This window comes from Halyomorpha halys, unplaced genomic scaffold (assembly GCF_000696795.3).
Source record: "Halyomorpha halys isolate HHAL.00 unplaced genomic scaffold, Hhal_1.1 Scaffold1102.1, whole genome shotgun sequence".
NCBI lineage: Eukaryota > Metazoa > Arthropoda > Insecta > Hemiptera > Pentatomidae > Halyomorpha > Halyomorpha halys.
This window is the reverse complement of record NW_027109254.1, coordinates 537,329-561,034: the sequence shown is the minus strand read 5'-3', so window position 1 is coordinate 561,034 and position 23,706 is coordinate 537,329. Positions and strand designations below refer to the sequence as shown.

Genomic DNA, 23,706 nt, shown 5'->3' with positions numbered 1-23,706 from the left:
AAACGTACATCCAAACAATATATATCTTATTTATCAATAAAAAATTTTAAAATAGAATCTCGGGTACGTACCACGAGTACATACCTCCCACTCTTTTTTTCCCTTCTTACCTCCTTAATTAAATAGATAAATAACAATATTAATATATACCTAAGTAATTATTGCCCTTTATTTGCCACATGACATTATAAGGGGTTGGCCTTGGTCCACTGAGGGCGGGGGTTACAATATTGGCCCAGGAGCCGCTGGCCCGGGGGTACAAAGAACGGGGAGGGCCGCTCCATAGTACCTCCCACCCTCCGTGAAAGTCTCACTTATCTTCCCTTTTAGAAATTTACTTATATCGACCATTGGTTGATTGTACAAAACGTCACAATCTTTCAACAAAATCTAACACTAAAAATAATGGAAGTAAATATTTCTCGAGCCACTCAATCCCCGAAATACCAGAATCAGGGACGGTATTGGTATTATCTTCTTTAAAATATTTACTTATTACGAATGCAATTTTTTCGTATGGGCAATCAAAAGTAGTAGACTTACACTGGACCATGTCACTCCAATTTCCAATTTTGAGTCAACATTTAAAATATACACGTGGTTTATTAAATATAAGGCTCGTGGGACTAAGTTTTGCTCTCTCTAGTCATGTAAAAAACTTGAGAAGGTAGGAAGAAGGGTGACTTAATTAACGCTAGTGGTTCTGGATTAACAAGATAAATTACAAGAGGATCACAAGAATAATAACAGCAGATAACTTACGGGAGGTATAATAAAGCTTGGAATGATATGAAACTGAAATAAAAAAATAAAGAAATAAAACTATGTTAGCTGCTTTAAATGTAATCTTACCTCTTATCCGTCCAGCTTTCGGGTTTAGAACTGTTCCTGGAAAACAAAAACAAAAATTAAAATTTTGTAAATTAAAAAAAAGTGTATTAGTTCCTAAAATTAAAAAGGAGCATGGTAGAATGATAATTATTTATTCTGTTACTGTAGTAGCCTTGAGGCAATACTATGTGTTCGGGAGTCCTCCTGGGGCACACCCAGCTTTTATAAATATAGAACTCTTTATTGGAGAAAAAACTGGTGGTTGAGCATGATAATAAACAAACCACCTCCTTGTACAACCATTGTTCAAGAAACAGTACTTCCTTGCAAAATACTGAATCTCTGACCCTTCAAGGGCTATAACAGTAGTTTTTTTTAAATTTTATTTAATTTTTAGACTACGATTTAATAAAGTATCTAATTAAGACCTAATCTAGTTTAGTTAAAGGATTATTAGTTTTACATATTTCAGAGTTTTTTCCCGTAATGCTCGAGGTTTAGTTTTTCCCTGGGAAATTCCACCGGCAGCGGTTTTTCTTGTTCTTCAAACAGCTTCTTGTGTCCATTTCACTCAAGTGCCCCTCTTAACCCGAGCTGTGCCCATTAAACCCTTTTCTCCCTTGTACTGCCAATTCCTTGTAGAATTGCTTATTTTTCAGTGTAAAAATTCATTTTTATCTCCTCTTTGTTATCCGATTAGATTGGATAGAGCTCAGAAGAAGTTGCAGTTCCTAAAAGCTGTATCAATACTATAGCAATATTTTTTTACTTTCTTATATTGTTATATCATATGCTTGTATTACAGAAACTGGGAGCAAGGAAGAACAATATATTATCTTCATGTAAGAATCTTCAATAGTTTTCTTATGTAAATTTCACGTAAACTTTTTTAATGTAATAAAATCATGTCTTTTCTCCGATTATTTTAAAATTTTCTTTTTTTATTCTTATTATTTTATGTCTATTAATTCTATAGATTTCCTTTAATAATTTTTTGATAACGAAAATATTTTGAATGGGTTTATATACAAATACACAAACATATATAAATTTTACTTTGTGACCTTAAATGTGACAGTAATATCTGACAAAATTAATAATTTTATTTAGACCTATTAATCTATATTAAAATATCACTTTTAACAGCATTTTAAATTTTTATTAAAACTCTTCCATTTATTTCTAATCATCAAGTACTCTCATTGCGCAAATAATTTATCCATTTTATCTTGAGCTGTTCGGATTAACTGAGAGTTTAATTAAAGACAATCAATGCTCGCGATGCAACATACAATTTATTATACTTCGTTTCATTTATTTACATTGTGCTCTATTAATCCTTTTCATTAGATTTTTATAGTTAGTATTTCGACGAATATTTGATAAAACTAAAAAAAAAACTCTAAAAGCGTTCAATATAAAGTGATAACTTTATTACGAGATAAAGAATTATTTAAATAAAGTATCCTATTTTGAAGGACTCTTTCTCATACTGGACCGCTTCATCGTTTTTTATTTATTATAACCATTAATGCTGTTGTACACACTGATGTGTGTTGATCTCAAGTCAACATTTAAGAGTAGTTAACATGCATAGTAATAAAAATACAACCATTATATAACCATAACACAATCAACAAATTAATTACTTAAACTTCGTGAAGGCTACATTTATGAGTGTTTTGTATGACTCATAGTAAATACAACGTATTGACTCATAAAAAATAGGTTGATGTTCCGTTATCCTATGTTATATCATCGATAATCATCCAAGAGGTATACAAATGAAAGGGATAGGTGCTTTAACAGTTATGAATCATCAAAAACAAGCGGTTCCTTTCAGCACATCTTATAATTAGCATACATAAACATTTATCACTTAATTTACATAAATTTATTAGCAGTATGTTCATTAGCTTCCAAGTCTAATGTTCTATATTACTTCCTGGTTTGTAAAGAAAATGCCAATTTGTGTCTAGATAATTCATAATCATTAAGTCCAAGTGTTTTTAAATTACGATGTTTCTACCTCATCAGAGTGGCGGCTGTGAGAAAATTTCCTTTTAAAAGGAAAGTTGACTTTTCGGAGAAAAATAAATAATTTAATGATTCAGAAGGGAAAATTAAAGAATAAAAAATTGAAGAGGTATCCAGAAGCAACATTCTAGGAACAAACACCCACTCTATTCCATCTTGGTTTTTTTTCTTTGAAATTTACAACTAAAAAAAAATATAATAATTAAATGTGATAAAGGTTTCAGAACACCTGATAATCTCAGGAGGGAATTACTAAATGGTGATACTTTAATCATTGCTGTAAGTTAGAGGATCCCGTGAACAAATTCTTTACAGACACCTCGGAGGATTTAAGGGATTGCTAATGTTGAGAGATTAAGAACTAATGGTTTTGGGTAGATAAGGATTTTAGATTGAAAAGAGGTACGTATATCTACTTCGCGCCAAAGCTGCAATAAATGGAATGTTCAGGTCTTTATGGATGAGTTTGTTCGTGACGTAATATTTTATAGGATTTTATTGAGGTTTCTCGATTGGTGAGGAATGAATTCCGGAGGGATTAGATGATTTTGGTGGAACCCAAAGCTCAATTCCATATGTCCAAATTGGTCTGATTATCATAGTGTATAAGAGTTTCTTGTTGTAAATGTTTAGAACTTTGTCAAGTAAGTGTTGTAGTAATTGAAATCTAATCTATGAGCAGTTTCTTACCGTTTCAGTCTAGTAGCAGGGATTCCAAGTAAGTCTCTTGTCAAGATGGATTTCTAAGTAGTGAATCTGTTCAACAGGCTTAGTTCTAACAGAAGAAAAACTTTTAAATGTTCTATGTTTAACTGGAAAATCAAAAAGCATTTTCTTACTGTTTTCCCATTTTTATTTAGTTGGAATTAATTTTTATTTTTAAGGAATAAGAAATCCAAATCTGAGCTCAGTTTTTGAGTAATAGCTGATACATGCCACCAGGTACAATGCATAATTTTGATTGGGTTTGATGATTTATTATTGTTTTATTGACAAAAATACGTTTTATTCGTACGATCTAAAGAGAGTATCGCTTATAAGCTAAAAAAGTGAGTACTGTTTCTGTTAGGTGAATAAATTAGACTGAGTAATGTTTTCGCCAATTTCAGTCAATAATTATTGTTGTACAGAAATCTTTTGGTATAAAAACTATTATAATTGAGTTAAAATACAATAAACATAGTATTAAGGACTTGGTTTTTTTTTAATTAAATAAATTTAAATAGAAATTCATTCTTTAAACTTTTTCTCATCAGTTATATTTGTAAATTTTACCACAATAGTTAAAGATTCATTTTATTTTTTAATTGATTCCTATAAAATTGTAATATTTTATGCACTTTTTTCTCGTCACTCACCCCCTCTGTAGTTTTAGAGAGATAAAAAGAATGTTCTTTTTAAACGATATTTATCATCTCCCTTTTTAAGGATAGTTCTTGTTGTGAAAGAATGAATAATATCCTAATTCTGTAGTCATTTGGTCTTTAATGATAATAAGTCTTTTGAGCTCTGCTCTACCCCTCACACGTGGGGCATAGAGTGGGCTTAGGGATTCTCAGGTCGATTGTGTAAATAATGTATATTACAGTGTAAATGTGACTAGAGACTATATTATTTTATCATTATGTTATCTTATTTATTTATTTTTCATACAGATAGTTTGATTATTTTCATTTTGTTTGTATATATTTTAAGAGAGTTTTTTTTATAGATTTTTTTTTATTAATTTTATTTATTTATTTTATTTTATTTTAGTATGTATGAGATCATTCATCACTATTACATTACCTATTTCCCACAACTGTGTGGCAGATTGTAATATCTATCAATAAATAAAAAGTATTATTTAAAAAAAAAATGATAATAAGAAATTTTACATAAATTTTCTTTTTTTACTTTATTTCTTGTCATCTTATTTTATGTCATACTGTGGAAGAGAGAGAGTCACAATAGGTAACCATCCTTTTCTAACCAGTGTGGGAGGGTTGATTTTTCATTTCGTGGCGTCACCGCAGTATCGATAAGGTTGCAGTTCAATGGGGCTGTCCGTAGGCTCAGGTTGTCGAGGCGCAGGTCTTTGCCACCTGGGAACTTTGGCAGTGCCAGTTCGAATCCGGCTTAAGGTGTCGACATATTTTCATTGCTATGGCGGTCCCACGTTATGAAAACCTGACCCCCCACCATGTCAAAAATGACTAGGAAGGGGTTCATAAAAAAAAGTTTGTGCTTCAACTCCCTCGGCTACAATAGGCATTTGTGTGAGTGGAAGAACTATATAGGAAAACTTTGTTTAGTAAAGCCATTTTTCCACCCCTCCCACCTCTATCCCAAGTGAATCATGAAAAAAGAAAACATACGAATCACTACCTAACTGACCCTTTAGTAAACAGTGGTTTTGATTATTTTTAGCTTTGTAGAATATTATATTATTACACAATAAAAAGAGAATCAGTTACTATGGTAACTATAACGTCCAATTCATATAGAAACCTTCTGGAGCTGTACACTTGATGAGGATAGAATAAATCAAATAAATTGAGGAAAGTAGGCCACCATAAGATATGCACCCCATCTCTATCAGACCGGCACCACTTTAAAGTCCCTTAGTACTTTTTAATACTGGCGTTCTAAATTATGATAATTAAATGTATATGAATTTAGTAAACTTCGTATATTTTTTGGCTCTTCAAAACAATTACTTTCCCATTGACGTAGAATATCTTAGTTCAGATGATACTTTCTACCTAATTTGCTTCTTCATAACTTGGCAGACACCGAAGGCCACTCTATCGATCAAAGTCAATAAAGGGAGTGGTGATGTGTCATCGGGATTGGGATTTGGCGAGCGCGGAGGCACGCGAGGTTGAGTCAGTCTGATTGATAACTGGACAGGGTGTGTTCTGTTATTTTCAGAAGGCGTAGATCCAAGTTCAAAAAGAATTGTGATCAAACTAAGATATTTAACAAATATTTCTAAACAAAAGATTTTCATACCATAATAAGACACATTAAGACATTTTTAAAAGTAAATCCTGTTTATCAAATCTTTAGCTATATAAATTTTTGATGAGAGGTAAGTCAAAAAAATTGTTTTTCTTTTTCTGCTCCGCTAGCATTAGGCTTTTGCCAGAAATTATTGAGTTGAGATAGGACCAAAGTCTTTTCCATGCTGGCCTATGTTTCGAAATATTGGACTAATATTAGCAAACTTTCATATGTTAACATACATCAACAGTGAAGGTAAATATTGGAAACAAATATTTCCAAATTTTAACTACCGCTGAAAATTATGGGTCCACTTTTTTGGTCCAGCCATAAAGTGGTAAGGCTCTGTCCTACTTACCCTGTGGATCTGGGTTTCAATCCGGTTGTAGTAGATAATTATTTTCAGTTTCATTATAGCCATGAGTCAACCCTTTGGGTAAGAAGTCCACCCGGCCTGATGAAGTGGGTACCCTTAATTGGGAAAACTGGCGGTCGAGCGTGATTCAGACTAAATCACTTTCTTACTTACTCCTTCCTTGGAGATGATGTGTCCTAAAAATTTTATTTGTACCGGTCAAATCTGGGATGGGGTATTTTTCATCAACTGTAGTGTCATTCAGCTTTCGATATTCCATGACTACCCGATACCAAGTCCTTACCTGGAGCGTTTTTTTTTTTTACCGCCTATAACAAACAGTTAAGAGGTGAAGTACTATCCACGATTATCCCTTGCCTACGCAATACCTCTATTTATTTTCTCTCTAAAATGCTTTCGGATAGGATATACCTTACATTACTGACTTTTTTTCGTGTACGTCAGTCTATTCTGATTTAATCTTTCATTTTTCTAAAGTTCATTTTTTTTTTAAGTAGCACTTCTTCCACGGCTTGGCAAAACTTTTCCAATAAGAGTCAGACCCTCTTCTTAGGTAGGATCATCCCCTCCGAAAAGAAATCAGAGACAGATTCGAGGACCAATCAACGGCTTCCCTCGAGAAGGGCTTAAGGTATTAATTTCTTCCTCTGGTATGATATTGAAGAAATACTGCTTCAGTCGTCTGATAGAGCAAGACCTATTTCTCGAATGCTTGCATCGTAATATATTTCTCAAATCATTATAAATAGTATGATAGTAATACCATTTAAAAAAAAATACAAATTATTTTTAATTCAAAGGTTTCTTCTAAATCTTCATGAAAATGCCTACAATTTTTTTCGAAGGGCTTTTCCCCTTAACTAAGGAACAGAATACACATATAACATTAATTGTTTATTTGAAGCATAATGTTAAACGTGCGTACTTTTTTGCTTCGTGTTTTTTTTTTAATCAGGTTCAATTGGATATACCTTACATCTTTTTTAAACGAATTATAAGAACTTTCGCAATCACTTACGTGACACCTTTCGATTCTAACCACTAACAAAAAGCTGGATGGATTGCCAATATTGAATAACAGAATATAAAACCACTCATATAATTTGCGGACAGACCAGCGTATGCATTACATGACAGTATGTAATTACACCTTTATCTTTATATATCATTCCATGTTTTCTCACAGTAAAAAATTTGAACTTCAAGGATCGGGTACCCTCTTTGCAGGAACAAATCGGCTGACAACATTTACTGGTCGGTACCAAAATAACGTATAAAAATAGGAAACAAAATTAAATATTTATTTGAATCAGCTTTATTATTCTGACGTTATTGTAGCTGGAACGGCTCATATGTTAAAATTAAACAGTTCTTTACTCATTTCCAGAAATACTACCAATAATTTAATTTCTAAAACTAATTTAAAAACTAAAATATAGCTAATTTTAAAATGACAACTTATGATAGAATAATAATATATATTATAGACCATCACATAAAACAGTGATGAAAAAAATAATTATAATAATTTACTACTAATGTCTCGATACTACTTAATGATACCGGTAAGTATCAAAATTAGAATGGGGAAGATCTTGGATAGATAGGGATTTTGTCTTTATTTTTGACCTCTTGTTATTACGAGAATCGACCTACAACCAGTGGTACGGTAGGATCTTCATCAAAACGGATGCTCCAAAAACCTCCCTAAAAATCAGCTGCCCTATAACTCACTTGAGAACAATTATAATACACACAAACTATTATATATGTACATATATATACATACATAGTACTGTATGTGTATATTTTATTTTATTCCAAATTTGAATTAGCATTAAACTGACCAAGCGGCCCTGTTACCAATCAACAGTAAAGTTTAAGAAAAATTTATTGGTAGATACACCCAAATTTTAAAAGTAATGTAGCAGGGATGAGTATGGGGAAATCTTTTTTATTTTTTCGAGGAAAGTGATGAATTTTTTTTATTGTGAATAAATTTAGGAATTTAACAAATCTTGAAAAAGAAGGAATTTTTCGAGGGTAAATCACTAAAAATCATTCAGTGGTTTTAACCTATTCAATATAATATCAAAGTTGGACCTAATAGACTGAGAGAAAATTTATAATTAAGATTTTTTGGTTATATTAGATAGAAATGACAGAAAAAATACCTAATTATATTTTTAATCAAAACAATTGAAATTATTACATCATTTTTCTAATCTAATTTGTGATCTAAACAATATTATTTTATCAACCAGTCGATTCACCTGTTCAGTTATCTGAAAAATAATGACAGAGGAAGTTTATTTGTGACAGGAAAATGGGAATAGCGATTACTTGCTATGATTGCAAGTGGATAGATTATCTAAGGACTTAGAAAAAAAAAAATTCAAAATGGGCATTAATAATTTTGATTAAATTCGTTATATCAATGTACAACTAAACGATCTTCAATATCAACTAGGTCTTATCTTCCAAAACACCTTTAATGTTGTTTATTTGAAATAATTAAACATTTCATTGTTAGTAATAATTTAAAAAAGATAGATATAATCTATGCAAGAGCTTGAAGACCACAGAGGAAATACGTGTATCCCTCCTTTTTCTAAATTTTCAGGAGAACTATGTTTATCTTTTAATCAGATATTATTTATTCTTTACAATTAGTCCTATTTACCATCGAGTCTGTTATTTGAAAATCTCTTTGAAACTTTTGTTACTCATTTTTTACAAAAATCGAGTTACTTCCTTTTTCCCCTCTGGCCTTCATTTTTTAAAAAATATAATTGTTTTTAATTAACAATAGGTGAAAAGAAGTGACATATTTTTCAAGATTGAAAACTTGGCTGAATTTCTGGGAATAATAGTAATAATACACCGTTAAAAAGATCAAGATTTTGGAAAACGAATTATCCAACATATTAGGCAGAGGATAATACAGAAATTAAGCAGACGTGAATAAACTGAATATATATATAAATGTTTCCATGTTTTCAGGGTTGTTATGATATTAGTCAGTTTTTCTTTCTCTTATTTATATATGAAATATAATATGTGAAATATAATGCTGGAAAATATTTAATGATATGATATTTGCAACTAAAAAGTTCATATAGACTATTGTCTGATTTTCCAATAAAAGGAAGAAAACTGATATTTAGTTTTGTTTTTTTTATAAATAAGGAACAATCACCCACAAATGATTCAAAGTAATTGAGTTCCCATACCATGATCGTAAAGAACATAAAATTCTGTTTAAGAAATGTAGTTTAGATTAATTAAATTAACCGTAAGGAGCCTTATGGGCGAACCATTTGCAAAACATTTTATTTAATTTTTTAAATCATACTTGTGAATGTGATTATGTGGCACCATTGAGCTTTTAGGTAACTTACTTCTAAATTAAACGTTTACGCTTATTTAACCTTAATTATTTTATTATTATTTAAAATAATACTTAATTTTATATGAATAAAATGAAAATTTCTTTTTGGATTAGCAATTTGTAGCTAGTGGTCTCTGCTGCGTGTCCATTGTTTACGCGGGCCGAGCGGTCGATATTCAAGCCATTAGGGAAGACCCTTTGAGTGATGTTGGGAATTTGTCAGCTAAGTATCATGGGTCGTCGCACAGAATGGGAGTGCTGAGATTAAGTCCTGAATTAAATCAGTGCCAAACTCAAGTAGACCGTGTAACTCTACTCGATCGTTGACCGAGAGTTTATGTTTGCTTAATGAGCAAACAATTTTTCACTAATTTTTCTGTTAATCCATAGTTTTAATTATGTTCATATGTTTTCATATGACATGTATGATGCCAATATGACCATGCAGTGTCTCACTAGTCCTATTTTTTTTAGTTGATCCTTAGAAGCTTTTTCTATTACTATAAGTTATTGTTTTTTAGTAAGATTTTTAATTTCAGAACGTAGGCGTACTTGAACCATTCGGGGCCAATTGCATACCTATTTTGACGGTTAGGAACTAATTTATTTGTGAGGCCTGGAATGAATATAATTTTTGGATTGGGCAGATTTATTTTTGGGGCCCAGAATTGATTCATTTGGGGGTGGAGTATTTCGCATTGTCAGAATAAATAATAATATTTTGTAAAAATTTGAATTATTTCATTGGAGGACTTTATTAATTATAATCAGAACATTACGCGATAAAAAGATTGTTATTGCCAAAACGTTCTTTAGAATTACTTTATTTTTTAGTCTTTTAAATTTAAATACCTTAATAAGGAGACGGCTAACTCCAGGCTACGCCACTACGTCGAATGTAGTTATAGCTCAGTTAAAGGAATTTCCCAGAGTTCCCCACTGACATATTTTTCAGGTTTTTAAAAAAAATATATTCAAATTTTTAATTCTTTAATGAGGTGTAGATAGTTGACCGTAGATTAATGATTGGAAAAGTTTATCGGGGGGTGCGGTCAGCAAAGAACTAAAAGTTGAGTTGCTAGCCTACCTTCTACGCCACAACCCCCGATGAAGATCAGATTTTCAGACCCCTTAAAATCAGGTCGAAACGTCGGCATAAAATAAATAAATATGGTTTTGTTTATTTATGTTGTTCTTTGCTGACCGCACCATCCCCCCCCCCGACAAACTTCTCCAATTTTTAATTCTTTAAGTACTTCTTAATAATTCTATTTCTTTTGGAGTAGAAAAATAGTCTAGTTGTCTGAAATTTAATTAATCAGGTTTAATTTAAAATAATACTAAGTTCATTTTGTACAAATGAATCAACTTATTCAAGACTTTGGATTGTAGGATTGAATAGGTAGAATTATAGCTATTTTTTTATAGTTTAAAAAAATTATTATTCTAATTAACTATAAAAAATATAGCGAAAAACTTAACTGACAAGGAAATAAGCTTGACCGATAAATGCTGTATGAAAGTAATTAAAAATAAACTTTATCCCGCTTTAATTAAACTTTTTTTTATCACAGACTAATAAATAATTTATGGTTTTCTACTTGTATAAATAGATTGAAAATTCCAAATAAGAGAGAATTAATAAAATAATATAGTTATAAAAAGAAGAAAGATTAAAAAAAAAATAATAGTCTTGACTTGACATAACAACATTGTACTGACAATAAAGGTAGTTTATTCTAAAGCACATTTATTTTTACTTGATAGAATAAAATCAACATTCTATTTTTGTGAGTGCCACCCATTGGCTAACGGGCTTCACAAATGCCCGGGGGAGGCTGTGAGTGAGTATTGTCAAATTATAAGCTTGAAAAATCCTGGATAGGGCCGGGGACTCGAACTCCCAACCTTTAGTTGGCAGGCAGAATAAACTACACCAGCAAGGCCTCAGGAGGAGAGCAAGATTTATTTTAAAGCAATATCAATCTGTGTGCACAGCTATGTAAATGTTTGACATATGCAGCAATGAGTTGTACGAATTGCTGCGAACACCCGTGTTGCCTTATAGGCAGGGTAGGGTGATAAATAAATAAATAATAAATAATGGCAGGCAGACGCGTTACTAAGCTGCTACCGTCACCCCCAAAATCATTAATAGAAAAATCAGAGATAAAGTAAATAATATTTAAAATAAAATTCAATTGTTAATGAATGTTAAAAAACCTTTACTGCAAAAAAAAAACAAAAGATTTTTATTAGCTATATTTCTATTTTTCAATTAAAAATTCTAATTTTAGTAGATGGGAATAAATTTAGGATGCTTTCATAATCTATTTAAAAATATAATTTTAGAATCCTATTTCGTCTCAGATATCTAAAATATATGTCTATTTGATCATTAAGGAAACATTTGTAAAAACATTCGATGTCAAAGAACGAGAAAGATATCTTGGCTGATATGGCCCTGCTAATAGAGATATGGCGGTCACCCCGAAATGCCCTGACCGTGATGTGGTCAAGATCATTAGCCTTAACCTTTTCCTTTCTCTGACGTTACTATAATGCAGGTGTAGGGTTTTTAAGGGAAAATATTACTGTTTTTGTTGGAATAACTTGTTTTTTGTCACAAAAATTTTAGATCGAAACGAAGAAATGCGATTCAGTGAGCATTAATTATTGGCTTCTTACCAAGCATTAGTTAATTCGAAAGTGTGATATGCACGAAAATTTTGCAACTGCATCAAGGAAGTATTCTCAGGTTTATCCAGGATTTAGAAAGTATTAAAAAAAACCTTTTATTATTTTTTGGTATTTAATTAAGCGATATCCTGTCACTTAAAAGATTGAATTGTTTGATAACTAATATATTTAAACGGATTTCTTTTTCAATGATATGGAAGGAGAATATATATTTAAATAATAATAATAAAATTATTATTCAAATAATCGTTTAAAAAATAAGTTAATTTATCCTACAATAAATCATAAATGACAAGGTGATCAAACACAGGGGTGGTATTTCAGAACAAAATGGAGCCGTGGTCACAATCCAGCCGCCCATTTTATGATATTAATAATGAAATAATCATATTTTAATGGTTAATTGGACATTGAAAGCATTATTTTACCTCTGTGTTTCACTAGCTCATTGTTTGTCAAGGAAAAATGAATTATCCCATACCACTAATCTAAAATATCATTCAAGTCTTCTTTCTATTGCTTAAATAACCGATATAAAAATATGGGAATGTAATATTTCTTTGAAATTTAAAAAATAAGTTATAATGAAAATTATTTATAAAAAATATATATATTGAGTAGAATTGTTGATTTTACGAAATCAATACGTCGTTATTTTATATTAAGAAAATATTTAGTTCTCCTTAAATATCTTTTATAACTTGAAACTTTAAGCTTATAAACCTTAGAATATAAAGTCTTATTAATACACATAAAGTTAAAAGGGGATTGAATATAATGTGTATACCCATATAAGACACACTCCGTAAACTTCTTTTACCAACAAAGTTAATTTTCTGAAATCTAATTTTACAACGTTACAAAAGTTTCCCCAACCAAAAAGTTTCTGACGGCCTATGATAAAGCTTCATCAAGTTAAGAGTCAGTTTATCAAGGACTTTCAGAATAATACTAGATGGAGTTCCTAAGTTCATCAGATTAGTTTGCATAGATTGAACTGCAGAAATTAGCATACAATTTTTCGGAGTGGATTTTTTTGTTTATTATGTCGTAGTGGATGTTATCCAGGTCGGCGAAGATTCCCTGACGGCATTTAAAACATTTTCAAGTTCCCACGTGTAGATGGAATGTTATAATTTTTTTATCGGACCAGTTTATAGAATTCGTTGAAAATAATTTTATTTGTGATTTGATGAGCTTGGTCAAATATTTTGGATCGAAAAAGGTAGTTTGAAACAATAAACCTTTGTTTTTCTGAAGTTAAAAAAAGAAAGTTATTTTTGGAAAACTGATCAGTCCAACAATTAGTATAACTCTTTTTTTACACATCAATTAGTAATATCATTGTAACCAAAACAGAAATTTCAGGCAAAAACTATTATTTTGTACCAGATGGTTATGTTAGTTACTTTGAGTTTAATTTTCACTTGAGCATTTTTTTAACAACAAAAATGAACGTAAAGATTACTGAATATCGAGTAAAAAAAAAAAAAAAATAAGAAGGCTAAATATATAATAAGAAACAACGGACACAACAGCTGAAAAATTGTGGTACACCACTGAACACACTAACCAAGTCCACACCCCCTCAGGAGAAAATGATTGGAAAATCAATAGCGGGTCGGGAAACTGTGCCTGAAAAACAATTTATCTTCGGACTTTCTTCTCCTCACCCGCGTTATTTTTTATTCAACGTCACTAAAGCTCAGTTTATGTTTCTTGGGACGTTAAACTTCTGACGGGTATTGAATAAACAATTTTGAATAAAATAACCTCTGGAAAGTTTGTAATGCTTAGGAATTAGATTTGATCCGTGTTAAATTATTTTATACTATCTAAGTTTTAAATATGGAATGGTATGTTTGATTAAATATTTTGCATAAGTCATTTACGATATCTGTAAATTATCTAAGACCTTGTAAACCTCTCACGAAAGCTATAGCTCAGACAGCTTTAACGAATCTATCACACATAATATTATTCTGAATTAATAACTATTTGCTCAGAATTATAAATATTGTACTGATTTAATTAGTAAGTATTTAAATATTCACGAGGATACAGTAATATTTATAAATATTAAATAGAATAATTATATGAACTATAAATAATAAGTTAGTGGTTAAAATAATAAGTGACTTATATATATTTTTTTATATCTATTATTATTTACAACTGTACATTAAAATACATTCAGTAAATTTGATCTCAGTTATAATGGAGTGATACAGGCGTGTAGAGAAACTACCCATTGGTAGCACTCTAATGGAGCTTTTACATTAGCTGGTCCCGTGACCATCTTCTTTTCAGGCGCCTCGGAGGATTGTCAGGAATGGAAGAGGAATCAAGGTTAGAAACTAGAGGGTTTGAGTAGTGAGGGAGTTTGTAATGAAAGAAATGATATCTGGTTAGGGCTAGTTCGGTTACATATGAAACATTAAGGTCTTTATGTATGATTTTATTTATGACAAAGTAAGGAGCGTTGAGTTTTTATGAAGGATTTTGGATTGTAAGGATTGGATACGAGAGGAATTCGAAGGTTTAGTGGAGCCCCAAAGCTCAACTCCGTAGGTCCAGGGTGGCCTTATTACAGTCATGCGATCAGTCTTCTTAAAATTAAGTAGTTTTTACTAAGTTTTTCTCTAAAAATAATTTACCAATGTTTTCTAGGTCATTTCTACCATTTCTAGGTCATTTCGCACAATATATGGATCGATATAAATTGAAAATAAACAACATAACCTTCATTGAAAATTTTATGAATCGATATATAACATAATATTTAAATTACCTCTATTAAAAATAAATGAACGCTGTAAGGGCTGCAAGGTATTTATATGAAGAGCCTCACTGATCCGAATTGATTCAGTAAAAACTGAGGACTTAGTAATTTCTGAGAAAACATTTTCCAATCATACTAAATTTAAAAAAATAAAGTTATTGAGTGATTGATGTTAATAGTGCATTTCTAAATTCCAAACCGATGAGTAACGGATTAGGTGGGATACATTGCTACTTGTTAAAAGATGAAAAATCAATTTATTCTTCACTCGCAAGTGGAGGGTCTTTTTTAAATAATTGCTGTCAAATTCAACTAAGCAGTTTATAAAGAGATATTTTGTGATGAATAATGTGTCAAGCCCAAAATAGTGTTGATAAAAAAAATATACTAGAAAAAACATGAGAGCTTTATGAAAAAATGGCTCAGTAGTTTGAAAAAATAAGGAACTTCCACCAAATAATGACCAACATCATGAACTCCGTTGTAGCCTTAAGAGCAGCTAAAACATGTAAATTTAACTAAGAAGCCTTTAATTTTTTCTCATTTAAAACATTTCCTTAACTTTCAGGAGGAATTAATTCATAGATACAATATATTCCCACGGAGAAAACTGTTTATCTAAATTGTGAACAAGTAATTAAAATAGGAAATTGTTAGGAATCGGAAGGTCCATTTTTGAGCAGGTTCACCCTCTTTGTTAATTTCGATGAGCTTTTGTCTGCATGAGCACTCCATATTAGCTGAGAGTCAAACTTGTTACTAAGGTCGGTAGCACTGTCTGTCTGTCTGTCACAACAGATGAGCATAAAGTGACAGCGAGACGGAGTGTCTCTTAGTGGAGAGGTCAAAATTGGAACTCCGTCTTCAGGGTGTTGCTTTTCATTTTATTTTGCGATGTTCTTTTTCAAAGCTGAGACAGTGCAGCATTCAAGACCAGCTGAAGTTTAGGAATATTAATTGAAGTTGTCCCGATCAACCAAATGACCAAGTCATTCTTTTATAGAATCGAGGAAACCGCAGATTTCATTTACGATGATTACATGGAAGAATATCAGGCTTAAGACTAAACCCTGTGGTACGCCGTTTAGGTGTTGTGATGAGGTCTTCACAATGCAATCTAATAAATTTTTGTGGCAAACCTAAGTGAACCTAACAGTCGACCCTTCAGTCTTTTAGTACATGGATGGTGCATCAGCAATCTTTGATAAACTCAGTCAAAAACAGTCTTCAAATCCATAAATAAAACTAAGATATTCTGCTTATGATGAAAATCATCTTTAATTTATTGGGTTTAACGAAACACATGCACTGCGATGTTCCTATTCTTTCAAACCCTTCCTAAAACGTAAGACAAGGCTAGAACATTGCAGGTACCATTGCTAAATTTTCCAAATTTAACGAATGACAAAAATAAATAACACTTAAAAATCAAAACAAAACATTTATCATATATCTTACAAATATTAGTGATAGGAATAATAAAATATTCAATCGCGCTAATCCTTCTCTTCCACTAATATTTTAAACCGAGTAAAGAGATCTTCGCTAAGCAGTAGTTCGTATATAGACTACTAAGCCTCTTAAGCCAATTCATCAAAGAGATATTCCCCGGGTCCCAGAGGCAGCGGAAAATGAGAAATAAACTGGATAAGTGTCCCCCGAAGCCCTCTCATTAGAGGAGTGGAAAACGAGCAATTAACACCGCTCCTGTTGGGAATAAGAAGCCAAAGCCTTAAGTGGCCGACTCCCTGAGGTCGTTAGTCATGGGCGGCAGCGATTGCCAAGCGAGGGAGGATAATTCATCATCCTCCAAATAAAAATAGTTTTCCCAAATCGACATTATTTATTATACATTCTAAATTTGAATCAATTTATTAAATGGTATGTTTACAAAAGACCGATTCACAGTGGCTAAAAGTGTAAAGGCTTGTAATTAAAAGTGTAAAAAATCAGTAATTAACTCAATTAACTGCAATTTTAAAGCCTCATTCAGTTATTTTAAGTAGCTTGAAAATAAATGTCTAGAGGCTGACATTAGTTTTTAAACTGGATGTAGAATCTGAAAAAAAATACATAAATTTAAAATCTACACAGTCCATAGACTCCCCTCCTCTCTCCGAGTTCTTTATTTTATTGTTATTTTAATAAAAACTGTTCAATTGCTGTACCTTATTTGAAGGGACGCTTGAATGTGCTAAACTACTACATTTTTTAATGATTTATTAAAAATCTGGAGCATTTATAATGATTGACTGACTGGTTTAGTAGCTGTTTTTGAAAAAAAAATTGAGTAAAAGTGTAAAGTCGAGGTAATAAAGTGACACTTTTGTCAGTTTTAGGGAAGAAGTTGCTGTTACATATAAAAAATTTGATTCGATTTTATAACAAAAATAATTCGTTGTCCTTTATAAGATTTTAATGTTATTTTGATGCATATGATATAAATTGCAATTTGCGCTTTTACTTTACGGAGTTTTAATTAGTATATATTATTGAAACTGTCCAAATACCCAAAGTAGAAGGACAACATTTATCGAGGTTTCAAACACAAATTGTTTTTCTTTTATACCTGCAAAGGTTGCAAAAAGTTACTAATTACTATGAAATTACTTCACCATATGCTTTTTTAATTGGTGGGGTTTTCAGGCTTCATTTCTTGGAGCCCCGCGAAATAAATTCGAACCTACAAACCTTCTTTTAAACAAGAGCTCTGAGACCCACTCCCCACCCACTCAGCTATCATATCCTCGTGAGTTAAAAGTTGAATTTTCTCATCTAAAACAGGATCGCTCGATACGCTCGTTCTTTTCACCACCTTTTTGCAGGAACCGTTGTTTTCTAACCTACCAAAACGTTTTTTAAAAGGAAATTCTGGATTATGTAGCGGTAAGTTTCGAATCATAAAGAACATCGGAATTAGAAGAAAACAATCTCCTAATGAAAACAAATCTTATAAAATCCATAGAGTAATAACAAGTTTTAGTGAACAGAAACAACTCTAATGTTCTTTCTTTTTTATTTGTAGACAAATATCGGCATCGTATTTCGAATTATTGTCACTGCAAATAATTCTTACACGTATAAAATCTATACAAGATCTTAATTGAATTCTCTAATAAAATTATTAGCTGTTATCCGCTACTTCGTTTGGTTTGGACAACTTTAGTTGTCTTCTATTTTTACGATAATTACTAGTGAGTATTCGGTGGTATTCGTTTTAATACCACTGAAGGAAAAGTTCTTGTGGAAAAGACAAAATGAAGTACACATATCGATTAAAATTTATCAAGTATTAGCAGAATCACCAAAGGTTGAATGGTTCTTTTAAGGGAATGAGGAAGAAGGAAGACAGGTTTCATCCATGAAACTTATGACCTCCTTCGTTGGCGTCTTGTGCTTAATATATTAAACACGTAATAGCTACACGTATAAATTGTATTTAATTGGTAAAAAAAACAAATTATTGACGTGATAATTTTAAAACTATTTAAGCCTTCTTTTAGAGACATGAACAACAAATGTAAGTGGAAGAGAAAATTCTAATGAAAGTTATTAGCCTGGAAAGTAGACTGTTACAATATGCAAGTGTGTCAACCGCTGGAATATTGGACATTATGAATATTTAATAAAGAAGGTAGTTTCACTCCCTAGCCAGGACAATGGGCGATGATACTCTAGGAACTCTTTCGGGATACGGAGGATAGCGAAAGTTGCGATGTTGGAATGCCAGAGTAAGCAGACAGAGCATGTAGATAGGAATAGAGAAAAGCTATATGAGTCATAATCCAATCTGACAAATAGACAAAATAAGAAAAAAAGAAACTGTTTGTCGAAAGTACCTGAACCTATAATAGAAGTTTTTCTACCTGGCTACTGACTGTTAGAGGCAAAGGGCTGATTTCACAAAACCAAGCGATAGAAGAGCATTCATCTTGAAGTGTTTCTTTTCATCAAACAGGAGGACTGAGGACCCCTTTATCTCATTTGTATAAAAAAAAAGATAAATAATAATCATTGAATTTCTCAAATTTATAATATTATTTTTAATGGAAATGGAATATAATAATCGTAGATACATTAATGATTAACTACAAATTATAGATTACATACATATAAACTATTTTAAATATAAAAAGTTTTATAATACATATAAGGGAAATGAGGTGACCTTGGTGCCCGCGGCTTGTTGTCCCCTACTGTCAATTAGATTACATTAAAGATGAATATTATGTAAGTGTTTCAATATATTTGGAGATTAATGGTTAAAAATGTGCATCTTTATTATGCCCTCCTAGCAAAGAAAAAACCTTAATAAAGCTAAAATGTAACATTATAAAAATTACTTTTATATTCAAGGTGGTCCCAACAAATTTCTGATTTAAACTTTTGTTCCAAATCCACTTGTTTCTAACCTGGCTTTTCCTTCATTACCTAATAATCCTCCTAGGCGTCTGAAAAGAAGATGGCCTCGAGATCTTCTCCTCTAGAAATGTTATTGGAGTTCTATCAGTGGGTAGATTCTCCACATGTTTTTATCATGTCACTATGTCACCTACAGCAACTTTACTTGTTGTATATATGTGTATACAGTTGTAAATATCAATAAATAAATTATAAAAAAAAAAAAAAAAAACTTTTGTTAGCTTTTTTTTTTTAATGATCTGGTATCTGATCATTTCTGACATACAAGGGGATTAAATACAGATTCTTATCCTATTTTAAATTCTAATGATATGGTGGGGGCCTATCACAGAAATAAAAGTCGACCTCCCAGGCCGGATTCGAACCGGCGCTATTGCAGCTCTTAGGTTGCAATGACCTGCGCCTCTACCCCCTGAGGTAGAGACGGCCCAATGTGGGTTCATCTTCCTACTGGGACGGTTAATATTTATTTCTCGGCGGTCTCAAGAAATGAATCTTGACACACCCACCTTGGTTAGAATGTGACGGCAACTTCAAACTAGCCGTCAGAGATTTGCAAAAAAGACTCCTAGGTGAATTTTTCGGATTAGTTCCCCCCACCAGTTATTAATATCAATAGCTCTAAATGATTCTTAGCAAAAATTAACTATTCATTTTTTTTTCTAACTCTCTTTCAGGCGAAATTCTAGATATGTAAATTTATAACTAAATGATCGCTTAACTTGAACGTCAAAGAATAGATTTATCAATGCATTTGTTGCCGAATTGAAAACACGAAATTATTGAAGGTTATATCTAATAGTACAGCAGTTCGCTCCAATAGTTCGGGGGTCATCTGATAAGACTAAAGCCTCTTTGATTCCGATTGATTTAATTTTATCAACTAATAAAAAACTCCTCCCTCCCATTTTAGATTAGAATCTATATCTATAGGCCTAAATTACTTTTAGGTTAACTACTATTCCTTATTAAATCAATTGCATTAGACGACTTATTTGGGTATGTATTACTTTTTGATATACTCCAGTATTTGATACTCTCTAATGGATTCTCATTTTCAACCTTCATTCCTACCAAAAAAGTCATACAAGTCTGTAAAAATTCTTTGACATTTTCAAAAGCTATTAAATTAATTTATTCAAAAATTCAATTAAAAAAATATTTTACGTTTATTTTCTTTCAATGAATGATAAACAATCTAATGATCTGATGTGCCAATTTTTATTGCATTGCAACTTATTCTTTTATACTCTAGAGTTTTATACAATTCCTAAATTTTTTTTAAAGAAATTTGTAATTATTCAGTAATTTAGCATCCACTAAAATGAATTACTAGTCAGAAGCAGGTAAAGCACGAATATGTAACGACTTGTACTAGAGTAGCTTGTTGTACCTGAGGATGACAGCGCAATAATTAGCTCTTGAAAATTAGTTGGTGCTGTTAAGTTATTAATTAACAAGAGGTAAAGTACTTATGTTAATATAAAGTTATCCAATACTGGCTTTTGATACATAAATGATTAAACTTATTTTCGTGCCACGTAGATATCACCATCAGCAGATATTATACCACGTAGATATTACCATATATCAAACATTTGAACATATTTTTAATTTGATACGGCACATTACAAAATACTGATCTACATGACTGTAATAAGGCCAATCTGGACTTATGGAGTTGAGCTTTGGGGCTCCACTAAACCTTCGAATTCCTCTCGTATTCAATCCTTACAATCCAAAATCCTTCGTAAAATCCTCAAAGCTTACTTAGTCACAAATAAAATCATACACAAAGACCTTAATGTTCCCTATGGAACCGATCTAGCCCGAACTAGATATCACTCCTTCCATTATAAACTCTCTAACCACTCAAACCCCTTAGTTTCTAATCTTGCAACCTCTTCCATTCCTGACAATCCTCCGAGGTGCCTGAAAAGAAGATGGCCACGAGACCAGCTAATGTAAAATGTCATTATAGTGCTACCAATGGGTAGTTTCTCTACACGCCTGTAAAACTCCAATTTAACTTAGATCAGATTTACTAAATGTATTATAATGTACAGTTGTAAATAGCAATAAATAAATATTAAAAAAAAATATACGGTATTAAAACTTTCTATTCACCAATTGTATAAAAATGTTCGAGAATTATCATATTTAAGGTTTTAAAATTTAGTTTTCAATATTTTACATGATTTAATATATTTTGTTAAATGAACCTATGAATTTTCGTCGGATTCAAACGATGAAATAAAAGAACGCAATTTTAGAGCACAATTGATTCAACAGATGAGGGATTAATATACAATACAATCATTTTATACACCCTCAAAGACCACTACAATCACCGAAGTTTGTCTCATGACATGAATCCTCTTACGAAAATGTTAAGATCTTATTTGTTTGTATTTGTTTGTATATCGCTTATACAGCCCAACGAGAAGGGTAATAAAATAGTTTATGGTAAAATAATTTAAATAGCAAATGTATTGTTATGTTCAAGTTCTTCTTTCCTAATTATTGAGAAAATTTATTAAAACAATTTTATTGGAAGATGTTATAAACAGACACTTGGGTGCAACTACCACGAACTGATATTGAAAAGATTGTGTGGTGATTTAATTTCTGTATATTTCAAATCTACTAAATTTTACTTATTGAAATAATTTATATTTATTAATTATTTAACTCAATGGTATTAGTTAATAGAACGAACTCAGTACCTGATACATGCAAGGCCGTTTACCAACATCATGCACATTATTAATGTCAGTCATGCATGAGTTCATCGCGAAGACTCCGCCTAGAATATGATTGACCTGCTTCAGGCAGTCAACCTTTGCTAAGCTCTTTCATAATGTTATCAACTCATTTGTAATTGATTACACGCGTCATTGAATGCACAATTTAAATAAATAATATTAATATAAGACATAAGAAATAGAAATAAATAATAATTTACATACAAAGAAGTCTTATCGGCAAGAAGAGATTCAAATTAGGAAGCACTTAAATTACAAACATGAAAATTCTTGATAGCTGTTATACATGTTCTTTTATTTCATCTGTGAGGAATTCTATAATTAAGTGGGGAAAAAATGTTAAATTTAAATTTCCTTTAACTTCTTCTTTAAATTTTAGAAACGTATGATGTGGAATATGAAAACTACAAAATCTAGTCTGTTTCTTGGTTGTTCTATTCTTGCTAAGTTCAAACTTAAGAGTTTTTGATTGAGAAAAAATTCAGATCTAGATGAACAAAAATACATTAAAGTTTTATGAAATGATTAAAACATTAACGGGGGATTATTTTTATTAATAATGAATACTATATAAACAGAGGGCAGGCAATGTTAGAAATAAGTCAGAAAATGATTGAAATTGGATTTGCGTTTTACGAGATGTAGATTATATAATTTTTTTTTTTGTACATTTGAGGTTTTATACTTTACTGTTTAATATTTTAAGTCAGTATTTATAGCCTATAGACTATAGGTAACAACTCCTAATGTAGTCACTAATATTCATATGTTCTCCTCGATCGAAAGCTTAACAACAATTTGTTTTTTAATTTTCGACAGTGTTTATTGTTTAACTCAACCCCGACGTAACAGGTCGTGAATATTCTTTGTATAGTTATGTAAGAATATTTATGAATTATAAAAATAAAAAAATGATATGAAAATATAACAATAATTTTTGTAAACTATTATGGTTTCTACGAATTTGAGTAGGTATCAACAGTAAATCTAATCGACTAACCCCCTGCATCGACTTTATTCAGATCGGTTCAAGAACAAATCGGTGGTTCGAAAACAGCTGACACATAATGCATAGAATCAGCTTTTTCTATTTCAACAGACGTTATAGGTATTTTATACGTCTGATTCATCCTATACTGTATTCAGAGGGCATAATGCAAAAGAAATTGAGAGGGATTTGAAGGTCCGAATGGATCTATCGAGTATGGGTACATATTAGAGCATGATATGTGTCCCTTTTGATAAATAAATATATATATTCATATTCATATCTTACTTGCTCGTATTTTACTTTTTTATTTTGTTTATCCCCTTCCTGGCCATTCCTGACATAAGAGGAGTTATCCTTCTCAACTCCAGCCACAATGGCGAGGTCAAGTATTCATTTTGAGGGGCCGCCACGAAAAGTTAACCTGCC

General features: G+C 31.3%; 1 long non-coding RNA gene across 1 annotated transcript in view; it reads right to left on the bottom strand.

Moving 5' to 3' along the window:
* Positions 1 to 815: 815 nt before the first annotated feature.
* The window catches only part of LOC106688314 (uncharacterized), a 205,420-nt gene continuing 182,529 nt past the window's right edge, over positions 816 to 23,706 (bottom strand). Inside the window, exon 3 of the long non-coding RNA XR_001344306.3 lies at positions 816 to 888. This is a non-coding gene — a long non-coding RNA (uncharacterized lncRNA). The remainder of the gene's footprint in view (positions 889 to 23,706) is intronic.